The sequence below is a fragment of the Diprion similis genome, chromosome 7, assembly GCF_021155765.1.
Source record: "Diprion similis isolate iyDipSimi1 chromosome 7, iyDipSimi1.1, whole genome shotgun sequence".
In the NCBI taxonomy this organism is placed as follows: domain Eukaryota; kingdom Metazoa; phylum Arthropoda; class Insecta; order Hymenoptera; family Diprionidae; genus Diprion; species Diprion similis.
Genome location: NC_060111.1, coordinates 8909544 through 8923732, shown reverse-complemented (window position 1 = coordinate 8923732; position 14189 = coordinate 8909544). Strand labels below are relative to the sequence as shown.

Below are 14189 nucleotides of genomic sequence, written 5' to 3'. Positions count from 1 at the left end.
ATTCTTCACGGTTCGCCAGACTTGACAGTAAAAATCACATTTCTCAATTTACGGGTCACTGTTCGCAATGTTCGGTGACGCTTACACTTCCCATTAAGTTTCACGCGCATTGGCATGTATAATATAATATTATACTTATACACGTTTGGTATGCGCTACACTTTCCATTATTGTTCGACCTACTTTGTTGTGGCACATGCCAAATAACCATAAATCAGACGAGAAACTGTTGTACCTTTAATTAATGTCATCCTGTAGGAATACACAGCCGCTTTTTAAAAACGTGTATAGCCGTACATGATACCAATTTGTAGGATATGGGATGTATTATTTCTCATCTATACCAGATAGTATTCTTCTCATGACTTCGGCAAATGAATCACATGTTTCATTGAAAGAAGAATTCACTTGAATCAAATTATCGTGAGGTCGCAAACTTCTTGCTGAATATTTAATTTATTCTTGTGAAACATTTTTTTTCTTTAAGTGTGTAATCATTTTCTTTAGTCGGAAACATTGCGTAAAATTGATCAACTTATTATTTGATTGAAAAATAGAATTTTCTTGACTCGGATGAACTGAACATTAGATTTGGGTCTATGCGCGTGACGTCGACATTTATCATCGCAAACGAAGGAAACAAGAATAAGTTCTATGACTGTTTTTCTGTTTTTCTCAGACCAGTCTATTTTTCCTGCTTGTCACTATTTGTTATACGCTATAGCTACAGGATAAAGAATTTGACTTTCATTTGAGAAATCAATTTAATTTCTACTTCTGTAACACCATTGAGGTAATTTTTAATATTTTTCTTGTTTCAGGTAAGTGACACCAGAAGAATTTCCGTCCACGGATAGGAAGGTAGAAATGGTAAAAATAGGATAACTGATTTATAAACATTTTAGTGTTGGTTATACAATTTTATAACTATTGAATGAGGATAGCTGCAGTATAACATCAGTTGTCGTTATTGTCTAATTGTAAGAAATCAGATCTTCTTCACGGGGGTAAGGAAAATGTTTATCGAATTGCGTGTGTGTGTTGCGTGAATAAAAAAAAAAATCGAAATCTAAAACCAATTTCAGTCGTTAATTTTATATCATTTAACCGTTAACAGTACAAAGTTTCCTGGTATCGTGTTAAATGCAAACACACCTAAAAATGTTTATTTGGAGGGGTTATGTGTTTTCAAAAATGTTAATCTTCAAAAATTCACGTTCCACTTGCCACCAGTGGAGAAGAGAACTGTTCAAAATCATCGTAGAGTTTTTGAGAGGCTGTAGCTGAAATGCGAAATATTCAAAAAGGTAAAAAGTTTCATTGATTAGAAATTATCTTCTTTCCACGGTTAAAAAGACATTGTAATTTTTCGAAAATTGAAGGTACGAAAGTTTCGCAGCTATATGGTCACAGTAAGCAAAGTATGATTCGATAGGTTACCCGATAAACGTGATTCGTACTTTTGGTAGAAATGTTATCAAGTCTATTACATTTCTTATTACGAAATTCATGCGTGTGCCAATTAGAGAGTAGCGAAGAGTTAAGATTGTACGTGCGGATTTGTGTAATACGAAATACTCGTGAAAAATTACTTTTGCCTAGCACTTTGGTCAAAACTAAATGGTGATGTTAATTTCAAACGAATTGACTTTCAACAATAATTGATGGGGACGTACGAAAAAAGATGAAAAAAAAAATATCTGATTTCACGCTTAGACAATGATTTCACGAAGGCGACATTGTAATAGTTCTTTTCTCTTAACAAAAAAAAAAACTACATTACTTTTAATATTTCAATTCAGAATAAATATTTTTTTTTTGTTGATACATTTTCTAATTTAAGTCCTTTTTTGTATCTATTGCACCACAAATATCTCACTTTTTGTTGATATGCATTAGGCCTGCGATGCACGCACATACCGTGCCTAGACGTGGAACGAGACACCTCGCCACCTACAGATAGGCAACCGGGCGTTACAATTTCGTTCGTGAAATGGCAAATTGTAGCACCGATTGTCTATCTGCAGGCGCCCAGGTGACCCCACGTGTATGCCCGGTTGGTATATGTGCGTTGAGGCCACGTCGATAATACACTTCTTCAGTTTTTCTTTCTTTCCCCAATCGTTATATGTATGTTGCAAGTGAAACAATAAAATTGAAAAAAGCGTCATTCGATTGTTCACTGGAATTTGAAATTTCACAGAAAATTAATGTCGACGTAATATCATAGCTGGTATTGGAAAACCAATAAAGAATATGGATAACCCGGAGCGGGCACGTTCTCTCGTAAACTTGCATCGTTTGTTCGGAACAATGTCTAATAACCTCTATCGTAATTTTCAAATTATTTCGTAATGAAAAAAATGGTATCGTATAACACTAACTCATGTCACGGCCGCTAATAAAATGAATTCAAGTAATAAATATTTTTTGATAATCAATTCTCAGACATAAATTGCTTTTCTAAATTTTTACATGAAAAAAATCTCAACAAAGCCGTCATCAGTTTAAGAATGGTCCATTGATCCCAACGAATATCCTACTCGAAATTGGTCTGACGCTTCTTTCTATTGTAACGCTAATTCATGCCAATTATTAAATCCCGTCCAAAAGTATTACATGAGTACTCCAGAAAAAAGGGCTTTTAATTTTTGGGTTTGATTTTTCATTTCAATTTTGAGCGAGTTACTGAGCGAGAGTAGCTATTTTGCACACTGCGTGTAAATTGGGCACTTTGCATACTGCCAACAGATAAGAAATCAAATTTCGCTCACCGAGTTAAAAAACACCTGTTTCTTCAAATTTTTTGATACGGCAATACGAGCAAAAGCAATTCTTCAATTTTTTAAATGCAAGTTTCTATAGCATTCCATTAAGCTGCACTAACTCGAAAAAACTGACTTTAATTCTTTACAACTGAATCGTATTGGTGCAATACAGTGAAAATGCTATTATCATCATTTTCATTTTACAATAAATGTAATTCAATTTTCGTATGGTGTATTTAATTATTACAATACCTTATCTTATTTGGGTGTTTTCTAAAACTGGAATTTTGAGCAGGTCTCAAATTAGGTTGACGACAGTGATGAGCTTACATCTGTGACAGATTTCATTGAATTAAGTTGAGTCAACTGAGAAAATGTTTTTCGTCGCTAGGCGGTATTTTCAACAAGTGTCCTGATTTTATTAAATGAAAGAATAGAATCAGATGAGTGTACCATTTTCATTACTAAAAATTTCGCATGTTCATGAATACATTTCAATTAGTTTTTCGAGGCTAAAAATAGTAACGATAACGTAACGAAAGGTCAGGGTAAAATATCATTATTCTGACGCACTGCAGCTAATAAAAAAATACTCATTATCACACGAACTGTTGAAATAATCTCTCAATTACAGATATGCGGTGTACTTGGGTTTGATTTTTCGATAAGTGATAAATCCGGACACTTACAAGGAAGGTATCTCAGGTTGATCTCTCCGATTTGATTTCTTTAGTGATATGTTATAGCAGACTGAAAACTAAGCGACGCGCATTTTTTTTATCTGCCATTAAACACTTTGGGGGGGTGAAACCACCCTAAAAAATAAGACATGTCAAGGGGCAATTTGGCAGTTTCACCCACAAGAAGATAATATTTTTGAACCAATCCAACTGGAAAACTTTTTTAATAACGAGAAATTGAAAACATAATTTTTTTAATTACACGAAAGAAAAAAAATGAAGGGGATGAGCCACCCCTAAATATGATTACTTTTATGCAAAAAATTGTCAAATTCACATCTAAAAATCTGAAAAGATATATATTGTGGACGGACATCAAGTAAAATGGACGTGTCTTTGTATTTTGCAGAAAAAAGTTATCGTTTAATGTGTGAATGCTTGCGTAGATTAGAAGCTGCTGATAACTGATAAGGTGCTATATTTTAATATGCTGCGAAAAGTTAAAATATAAAAGTGACATATGTTCAGTCTACTACTCATAACATCATGAAGAACTTTAAATGCATTTTTCTCGGAACAATATTTTTTAAATCGGGCGCACATTTTTCTCAAACATTGCTGGAATGGACTGGACTTGCATCATTACACATATATTGAGAGAATGGGTATACCTATAGCCGAAAGAAAATTATTTCCATAGTTTCGACACATCTACCCCAACGCGTCCCTTTGTTTTGATTGAAAATTTTATAAGAAAATGAACTTCAATTTTTAAACAACGTTTAACCAGCTGCATAAATACACTTAAATATGTCGATTCGAACAGAAAATTTTCTGTTGCAAATAAAAAAATTGATTCCTCAAAAACACCTTTGAAGAGTGTATCTAGATTAAAAACCGCTCTAATAAGTTTTGTTCGTAAGAATTGCAAATTATTATATACACAAGATAAACAACGTTCAGGGGTAGTTACCCCATCGAATAATTATTTCCAAGATTTCATTCATTTTTCTTAGATTTTATCATTTTTTGCATCTTTGACGCGTGCGCTGATTCTGGTAGATATAATATAAAATGTCTGGGACCAGCAACATGAATCAGTACAATTACATTAATATTATACCGTAGCATACCCAAACCCGTCATCAGCTTGCTCGATAAGTTTTTAAAGTTTATATTCGAAGACTTTGAATAGGATTATAATATTGAAAGATGAAAAATTCCCGAATTGTTATAACAGAAGGCAGCTCTATTCCGTAGTTGACGGATATGATGGATGGCATTGGATTCGTTTCAATGACTTTTCTGAGAAGTTTCGCATATAAACTGTACTCCAGGGAGAACCGTAGGTTGTTACATCTAATACTTTCCGGTATCTCCCTAACTTTACGGAATTCTTATCCAAGTTTTATCATTCTACTCTCGAAGAGTTCTTACTGGAAACTACTAAATTAAATCACTTGTTCAGACTCCTGCATGCTGGGTAGCGAGGCCAGCTCCATAAAATTGATCGGAATGCTTGTCAATTCAAATAAGTTTCACGATCAGTTACATAATTTTGAAATGCTCGAACAACAACACGGACGCTGGCTTCGAGAAGTAATCATTTCATAGTCCTCGATCCCATCACGTGTGTTTTCGCATAAGGATTTCCGTTCTCTCGCTGTGTCTGTCTCTTTATACGTCGCCCAAAGCCTCTTAGCGTATAAATTTACAACGAGATCGTGTTCCGTGCTTTGACAATTTCTGCAAACTGTTTTCGATGAATTTTAAATTTCAACTGTGAAAATAACCACGAAAGCATACATTTTTTTTTCTTTCATGTCGTTTTACTGGGTCGAGCGAACTGAGGTATCTCAGTTTAATCACTCCGTGAAAAATGTTGTACGTAACCCAATTACTGACAACGTATTTCATGCACTTTTTGCAAGTTATAGAATGGAAAACTTGCATCAATGCTGATTACATGAATGTATGCACAACCTTCAAACAAAGTAGTGGTTAATCTAAGTGGTAGTAGCTTATTGAAAGACGTCAGCAGTCTCGGCGTAGGATGTGTAGTTTTGTAGAGGTCCTCAACAATCTTCCACCTTGTTGAGAATAGTATCAATTCGTATAACTTTACAACTGCAACCACATCACGGTAATATCATTATCAAGATGAGCACAGCATCTGTAATTAATGCCAGGATACGCAGCTGCAAGCCAGTGAACGCCGCGGCTGGTTCTATACGATTCTTTATTGCTGACTAGATTTAATAGGTAGTTAGTCGTGAAGGATAATCACAAGAGCAATTGGACTGGCGCAAACTCTTCATAAGCAATGCAAGTACGTCTACCGGTATAATACGTACTCCAAGAGTTCCTTTGGTTATTTGGAATTGAAAACTAAGAAGAAGCTTCATGCTGTTGTTGCAATAAAAGGATATCCTAGGCAAAATTGCGCGGGTTTATGAAGAGATCGTTTTATTCAGGTCTACACGTTTTGCTCAAGGCATTAGTTTCACTGATCTCTATACTAATTGGATGCAGTACGGTATGAGCAGCCTTGTAACTATTGATAAGCCATGTTGCTTGTGGTGAATTTGTTCCACACGGCACTTCATCTGCCTCGTCTATGTAATGTGTGGCTGGATATAGCCGAATTCAGTAATGTTTTGTGAGGTGCTTGTGATGAGGAAAAAAATGTCTATAACACCCGTGACGTATAGGACAAAATTGGAATAAAATATGTTTCAGTGATATTGAATATTGAATACATTACGCCTTTTATGAAGCAAAGTTTACTTTTTAACGAATTTCCCATAACTTTAGTCTCCACAAACTAATTCGGAAATAGCGATTTCGATGATTCTTTTTTTATCTTCGTCGTATGATAGGTTTTCTCCTAATAAAAACTTCCGGTACACTTTTCTCTAATCTGTCCATAACAGATTATTAAAAGTCTGTGACACCCAGGCTACTAGGGCCAGTCTACTATTTCTAGTATGTATTTCTTTTTCCCACGTATACATACATGCTACCTCCAAACGAGGAATTATCATTATTTCACAATTTCGATACAGTTTTTTACCCATCGTGACTACACTTGACACCACTAACAAATTTCAGAAATCTGGAGGTAGAGGCCAATAGCTAGGAATGTTAGCTAGAAAAGAAATTACTGCACTTGCAACATTTATAACTGTGAACGTCATTAAGAACCGAAATAGATGAAAAAGGGTACGTAGGTGGAAAGAAATACTTGAACCAACAAATTAGATTTTGTTGGAATCCAGTTGCTTCCAACAAGTATGTACCGCTTATTTGTTCGAAATACGATATCTTCAATTCAACAATTTCGATTTAGTTAGTTTAACAAATAGATTTGGTCAACCGAATTTCTTGATTCAACAATACTTAATATATTGTTACAACAACAATGACACAAACTCGATCCGTTTGGGCTTAGCGTATGTTTGCCGAAGACGAATATTGCAAGTAGGCTAGGCTCAAATACCGATGTGTCCTTGTTGCACAAGATTCTTCATGTAACAAGAGGATGTTACGCGTTTTTCGCGAAGTACGAAATTGAGTTTAAGATACTGGTAAGGTAGGGTTTGTTCACGACAGCGTGCAGTACTGAAAAAAACATTTTTAACTCCTAGGACTAAAAAGTAGTTTGTTCTGTACTCCGCGCATGCGCATTCGCAGACTTACTCGACCGTCATAGAAACGGGTACTTCGTGTACGGAAAACATGCTTGCGGTATATAAAAGCCTTTCGTGTCACAATCGAGTGAAGCGTTGATTCGACTTGATGTTCTGATGTGTTTTCGTAATTCAGTCAACTGAATATCATTTCATTTGGAGGGGGGGGGGGGGTGAAGGTTTTTTATTTATAGATTCTTCCAAAATTTGTCAGATGAATGTACAACATTTCAAGATTATTGTGTTAAAATTTCAAATCAATCAGTAAAAAACCGACAGAGATAGAGTGTTTTTAGTCTCCGTCCCTCCCATACGATTTATAGCGCAGCAGGAATGTGAATGTGAACGAATGAATAGACATCGAAGGTTAAAGCTCTGTATTTTATGGACCTGGCATTGATGATTCTGTGTAAGTAAAAAAAAAAACACTTGTTCATCGATGTTTAGTTTTTCAGTTTTCGGTGTAAATCCTCAACATGATTTTTACACAACTTGCGCTTTGAAAGTCGGTGGACACTACCACTTGAAATCTACTGCACCGATCTTTCTTAAATTTTGCACACTCTTTCTACTCATTACCAGCGTGGTAACGCTGTCGAGTTTTTTGTTTTTTTTTCTTTAATTTTGTCAATTTTATAATAGCTGAATTGTTGACTTTTTAGTAAAAAATCGATGTTTCGACTTCTAAGCGCTACTATAAATCCAAAAATGATAAAAATAACAATAAAAACTCGACAACGTTTACTTGAAAAATTTATCAACTGATAACATTTTTTTGACTTTTTCATTTCGGATGATCCAGTGATGAATTCCTCGTATCCACCGCAAAGCACTTTTTTCTGGGGCGTTTTGATAAATTTGAAATTATTAAACAGCTTGAAAAACACAGAACTGTGAGAAAATCATTTCAGTCCATATATTTCGTAGATATAAGTTATGGCTTATAGAGATTTAAAAATTTGAAGAATTGTATATTGCTAGAATTGAGCTAGTCGTAAGTGCGCATTCAGCAGTAAAAAGTCTAGCGTGAAAAATTTAGCATTGCAATTGTACGTATGTGCCAACGTTGTTTTACCGCACTGTTCAGAAATTCCGCACTTTCCCGCATACTCTACAAGCTTCGAAAATCGAACTTTCAAAGCAGGTGTTGGAAAAAACCGATTTGTGTAAGTAGGATACATACGTTATAACTATACTATAATTCGCAGCTTTTTTGAATATTTTTCATCCCATTCTTATCAGTGAGTATATAATCCATCCATCACCTGACTATATCTGATTAGTGACTGAAGTACGTCCAAAAAGGTTAGAATTGGATAAAAAACATCAGAGCTTAATCTTCCTGTTACCCGAATATACTGAGGTCAAATTCTATCACATAGTAGGATGCCGCTTCATTCGCGTAAACACCATCATTAACGTGAATGATATTGCTGGGGATTTTTAAACGGATTTTTCTCCTTATCTAACATTTGATTCAAACTGTGTAGCTCATTTATCCTTACGAGAGGCTTCAAACTGCAGGGTACGAATTATCTGTCATGTGCATAACACATGTATACGTAGACATACTGATACATACACATGTTGCCTACTGTAGGCGTCTACATTCTCTCGACTTCCACTGCCTTCCACCGCCGTTTCATCGATCCGTGGAAAGCTCCGGCGGGGTGCCTGCTTGAGCAGCAAAAGTTTTTCAGGTTAAAGAGTAGAGGAGTAAAGAGGTCAAGCCCGAAAAAAATACAGCTTCGGGTATGGGCCTTGGAGGGAGATGTAATGTGTTTGTGATATTAATGACGGTGGGTATCTACTCGAGTGTCGAAGAGAGAGCTGGAGAGTATTACGCCAATGTCTGATACCTTTAACCTCTGACATACAACCAACGGTATACTTGCTGTCCGGGCTACCGGAAAGTCTCGAGTTTGGGTGTGGGCCGGATGCCTGATAGGGTTGGCTGGCTTGTTTTATTCACACACCAAAGGCATAGGCGGCCTCGCGTGCATATACATCTATTGATTTCGCCTTGCTGGCCTGTCCTATAACCATTTTGTCACCCCGAGTCTCATCTTGATCCTCGATTTTCGCCGCTCTGTTCCACCGCGACTTTTACTTGGACACAGAAAATCCCTGGAGAGAAAATGCGGGGTGTTTCACTCAAGGGATGGTGGTGTCAATATCATTTGAAATGATTTCGCAATCTCCGAAATCACTTCGTGATCTCCAAAACCGATATATTGGAATTGGTAGTATTAAACTAAAACTCTACATTAGTAATTAGTAGGAATTATGAGAAATCATTCAGGGATACAGAAATCTCAAAGTGAAATTATTTGGCAAGTGATCTCTCGTAATTACTATATAAAATGTAAGTAATCATGAAATATGTAACCGCGGTGTCAATTTTTTACTCTACTGAAACACTCCTTGGGGCTGGTAGTCATGAATCTAAAGTGAGATGTCTCACGGCTAACGAGAAGAGCTAACGATGGGTCGATATGGAGCTGAAAATTCCACGGCCTTTACAGGGTTTTTGCTCGGTTAGGTTACACAATCTGCAAACAAAAGAAAATATGTAGGCTGTCCCATTATAAGTGGAATTCTCATATATCTTGAGAAAAATAGGTTTAACAGAAAAATGTTTGCACGAAAAATTTTAGGGTTCAGACGGCGACATAAAATGGTGCCATTAACAATTTTCTTTGTGAATTTGATAAGGAGAAGTCAAGGTTGCCATCGATTTCTTGAGAAAAATCCATCGTTTTTATTGGACAAGTTCATCACTAGGTTTGAAACAAATACAACTCATTTTTTGGAACGTCATTCAAATTCATAGTAGTTCGAGTTCGAAAAGGTTTTAAGCCTGAATGGTAGGTCAAATAGGTGAGGGAGGGTATTTATTTTCATACTAGAAAATGTCGAATTCCTAGTTTAATTATCCCATTCTATTAAACTAGAATTTACGATAATCAATGATCAGAATGAAATTTTATTGAAGACCCAATTCTTCAGCTGTACACAGGGTGTCACGTCAATACAACCTAGTAAGCTCGTAGCGGTGTTGTGTATTAAAGATGAGAATCGTAAAGATAAGTGAAACTCTAGGGCCTATATTGCCGAAGCCATGACACTAGAAACGTAGTTGTTCAAGAACCTTGAATCTAAATCACAAGGATCGTTGCAAATTAATTGACATAGTAGAGCAAACAATTTTTGCAGAATTATTTTAAATTTTGGTAATAAGTGCAAACACTAAGTCTTAAAGGGGCAATCCGTGTTCTCGAACTGTTTCGAGCTTTTGAAAAATCTGGAAAAAAACAGGATTCAAAGAGTGTGAAGTACATACAGTGTCCGCAAGTTAGTAGGGTCAAGTATTTGAAATTTTTTTCAATAAATACTGAGAATTCTGCAAAATTGCGGAAAACACGGGAATTTGTCGAAGAATTCATAATTTCGCAACTATTAAAGTTGAACAAAAAATTATTTCAGGATCTGATACCTAATACAATGACTTTCATAACCTTCAAGAGAATATGAAGTTATTGGCGTGGGTTTGAAAACTTTCAATTGTTTTAAGGCCTCAAAGTGAAGAATATTTTACAGGATATATATTTATGCAATATATTATTTATTATTACAGAAACAAAATACAGTGCAAAATGATATGATTTACGTTGTAACGAATTTCTTAGGCTATATTTTAGTGAAAATGAAAGTGATTACACAGATATTATCATTGTATAATTGGTCAGCAATATATTGATTTTATTTGGTAAAAGTGCATTAAAGAATTTGCTGAATGATTGGAACTCATCCTCTCATTAAATTATATAAATAGTTGGATACACAGTAATATTCTTAACGTCAAATTTACAAACACAAAATAACTACTATAAATAATGAACCTTTTTTAATATTAAAAATAACGAAAAATGATGAAAAAAAAAATACATCATCCACTTACCTTCTGAAACACTGACGCCGTGTGAACACTGGGGTTTGAAGGGCACGAACGGACACAACTTGACACAATGGCATGCATGTCTCCTACTACTGCCCAGATTTTTCAAGGAAGAGAGCGGAAAGTCCCTTCATTAATTTCAGAGAAATTCGAAATGGAAATTTCGACCGTGTCTTAAAAGGCCCAGTTTTTATACGGAGGTTTGAAAAACTTTGTATACTCGTAAGGTAAAAGTAATTTTATTAAAAAAAATGTTTTCAATTGCCATCAGGGTCAGAGATGTTATTATCGCCTAAAAAGTTTCAACTTTGGGAGCGGTGAAGTCAAAATCGGTTCACTTGACACGCAATCCTCAAATAACAATGATTCAGAATCTCTTGCAATCGAAATTTTTGCACCCTCCATTTATTTACTATTGTTTATGTTCTTTAATCATAGACGGGCAATTGTGTCGATCTGTACAAATGAAAGATCTCAAATAATCACTATTTCTATTTGGAGAGTATTTGTGTAGCCCAACCAACAAGCCCATTCGTTCAACGTATCGCACGAGAAAGTGTGATGTTCAATGCTACCAATGGCTGCCACACGTTGTGGCTCGACACTATGGAGGGTAGATGTAAGGAGAAGTATCTAATATAATATGGGGTTTCAACTGAAAAAGTGTCCGTCAAAAAGCAGGAAATATTCGTTCAGCAATTCACCGGAATGGCGCTCATAGTCATCGCGGAGATAGTCCTCCTAACTCTACCCTCCATACTCGGCACCTATATCCATGGATTATACTCTTCCGCACCTCTGCGATATACTCGTACATGTCTAGTCTGTCATATAAGGATTAATGTATTTTCATATCTACCTGCCTCCTGCATAGCACCATGATCTGGGCTGTTACCGGGTGACGAAATAACACGCATAGCGCCAATCAATTCTGGACTCGTCGCAAATTGGTAGTTTAATTCTGATCAAGACCACGAGTGAATTTGCAAAATGAGAAATGAAAATGGACGAACAATGAAAACTCCACCGTTCTATTTCGTTTAGAGATATTAGAATTACATTACTTTATACCGAAGAGCGCATAGTGCATAGTTTCCTCTTTCATCTCCATCATTGTGAGTGAAATAAGGATTGCGTTACATAGCTGTTTGGCAGGGTGCCTGCATTATGCACAGACGGGTACACGTAAGATAATTTATTCCAAACCAACTCAAGTCTCTGACGTCTTCGGTAAGTTCTTTGGTTGAGACGCTACCGATTGCATGGTGTGTGTATTATAGCAAACTCTGGTAAGTCATATCTGCTAATTTACACATCCTGTAAGCTATTTAGGGCACTTTTGGGCGCTGTCGCTGTCGGCTAAGTCACCAAGAAACTCTAGTCACGCTGGGACTGTTTCCAACCGAACGAGGCAAAACTTATTAGATGAACAGAGACGAAGCAAAACCTTGGGTACAATGAACTGCAACGAGTTTTTCATTGCGCAGAGCATTGGCTTCATTGTCTTCAAATTGATTTTCATTTGTTTATGCACATTTTAAAATCAAAAACAATTGTTTGCCTGTATTCTCTAGAGAAATGAATTTTCATTGAGTTAAAAAGCAAATGACGAGGGTTTCAAGTGTTTGTATATTAATACGTCAAGCTGAAACTGTCCCAAAGTGTCGCGGATCTTCTCACTAATCGCAGACCAGGTTTATAATGGTAATATACAATTGAGAACGGACCAAGTGTTTTCCTATGGCATGGACAAATCTTTCTTTAATGTTAGTTTATCCTTGGAGTAAGTGTTTTGCCACAACATGAGACAGTTTTCTGTTTACAAGTGGTCCAATCTTGGCACAAGCCTTGCAATTTCACAACATTATTGTCAGAAAATAAATACTCAGTAAAATTTTACTGGTGCTCACATGACTCAAGCCTTTTTTTGGTGCTACTCTGGTAATGCAAACGTGAGTTGGTTCCAGGTATCGCTAAATTATTACAAACAATTCACTTTATAGTTTCGAACCATTGCGAGATAACGGCGTAACAATAGGTTGCCCGAAAACGGTGAACTACAGGACTGAAAGTGGAGCGAGCCAAAGGAATCTGATTACCCAATCCTGTCCGAAAGAGTCGACGAAGCGAGTTTTAAAACTTGCAAAAGAGGGTCTACCGACATACTGATACCCTGCTGACATCGAAAATGCCACGTTGTGAGAGTAGAGCGAACGAGATACATGAATAAATAAAATACAGAGGCGAAGAAACAAAGAAAATGGTTGGGAAGAAGGTAGGGCAAAAGAAAGGAGCTCAATTTTCTTCACGTGACGTCTTTCAAGCCTATTGTAATGGAGCCCTACCTCCGCTCCCTGCATCCAATAGCTGTTTAGCTAACAGTACACAATCCTGCGCCCGGAGGCTTGTAGGTGTATACATGTATATTTTTGGAAATGAGTCCATACCGTTTAGAAACAGTAAGTTGTTCTTAAACTTACAATCAGTATGAAACAATGCTTCTCTGAAACCGTCATCGACCAGTTTCGTGGAAGCGCGAGGATGCATCTGATTTGGGCTTGGGGGATTCGTTTGGTAGCCTATATGAGATTCTCACTGGGCCAAGTCAACACCAAACTTTCCACATCGGATTATTGAAAAACTTTTGTAGACATGTTTTCAGGTTTTGAATGATGACAGTTACATATTAGGAATAATAACAATTGCCTTTGCCAATAATAGCATATTACATTATTTATTATACTTAATATTGTATAGTATAATTTTTGTGCACCATATCATTTATTGACTCATCTACCCTAACTTTCTTATCCGTTGTCTGATTCTACATACAGAACCGATTTGATTTTTGCCACGCTGATTTACTCAACTACACTTTATTCAAACATTAGGTACTTTTCAATTTTTTTCTGCATATTTTTGCACTTTGAGTCACGCCAACTTGTCTGTATATATTCAAGCCCCCTCATCGATGGTAAATCATCTATTCTTCAATGTCTTACAATCAAATTTGCATAAGTCGTTATTGACGAACACTTACTGAGGCGATGTGAATATTACTGATTGTGAGTACTTTGTCGTCAAACGAGTAGTA

At 36.2% G+C, this 14189-nt stretch overlaps 1 protein-coding gene across 1 annotated transcript in view; it reads left to right on the top strand.

The window, feature by feature from the left end:
* The window catches only part of LOC124407924 (proteoglycan Cow), a 78294-nt gene that overhangs the window by 35616 nt on the left and 28489 nt on the right, over nt 1-14189 (top strand). The gene's annotated exons all lie outside the window — the stretch shown is intronic.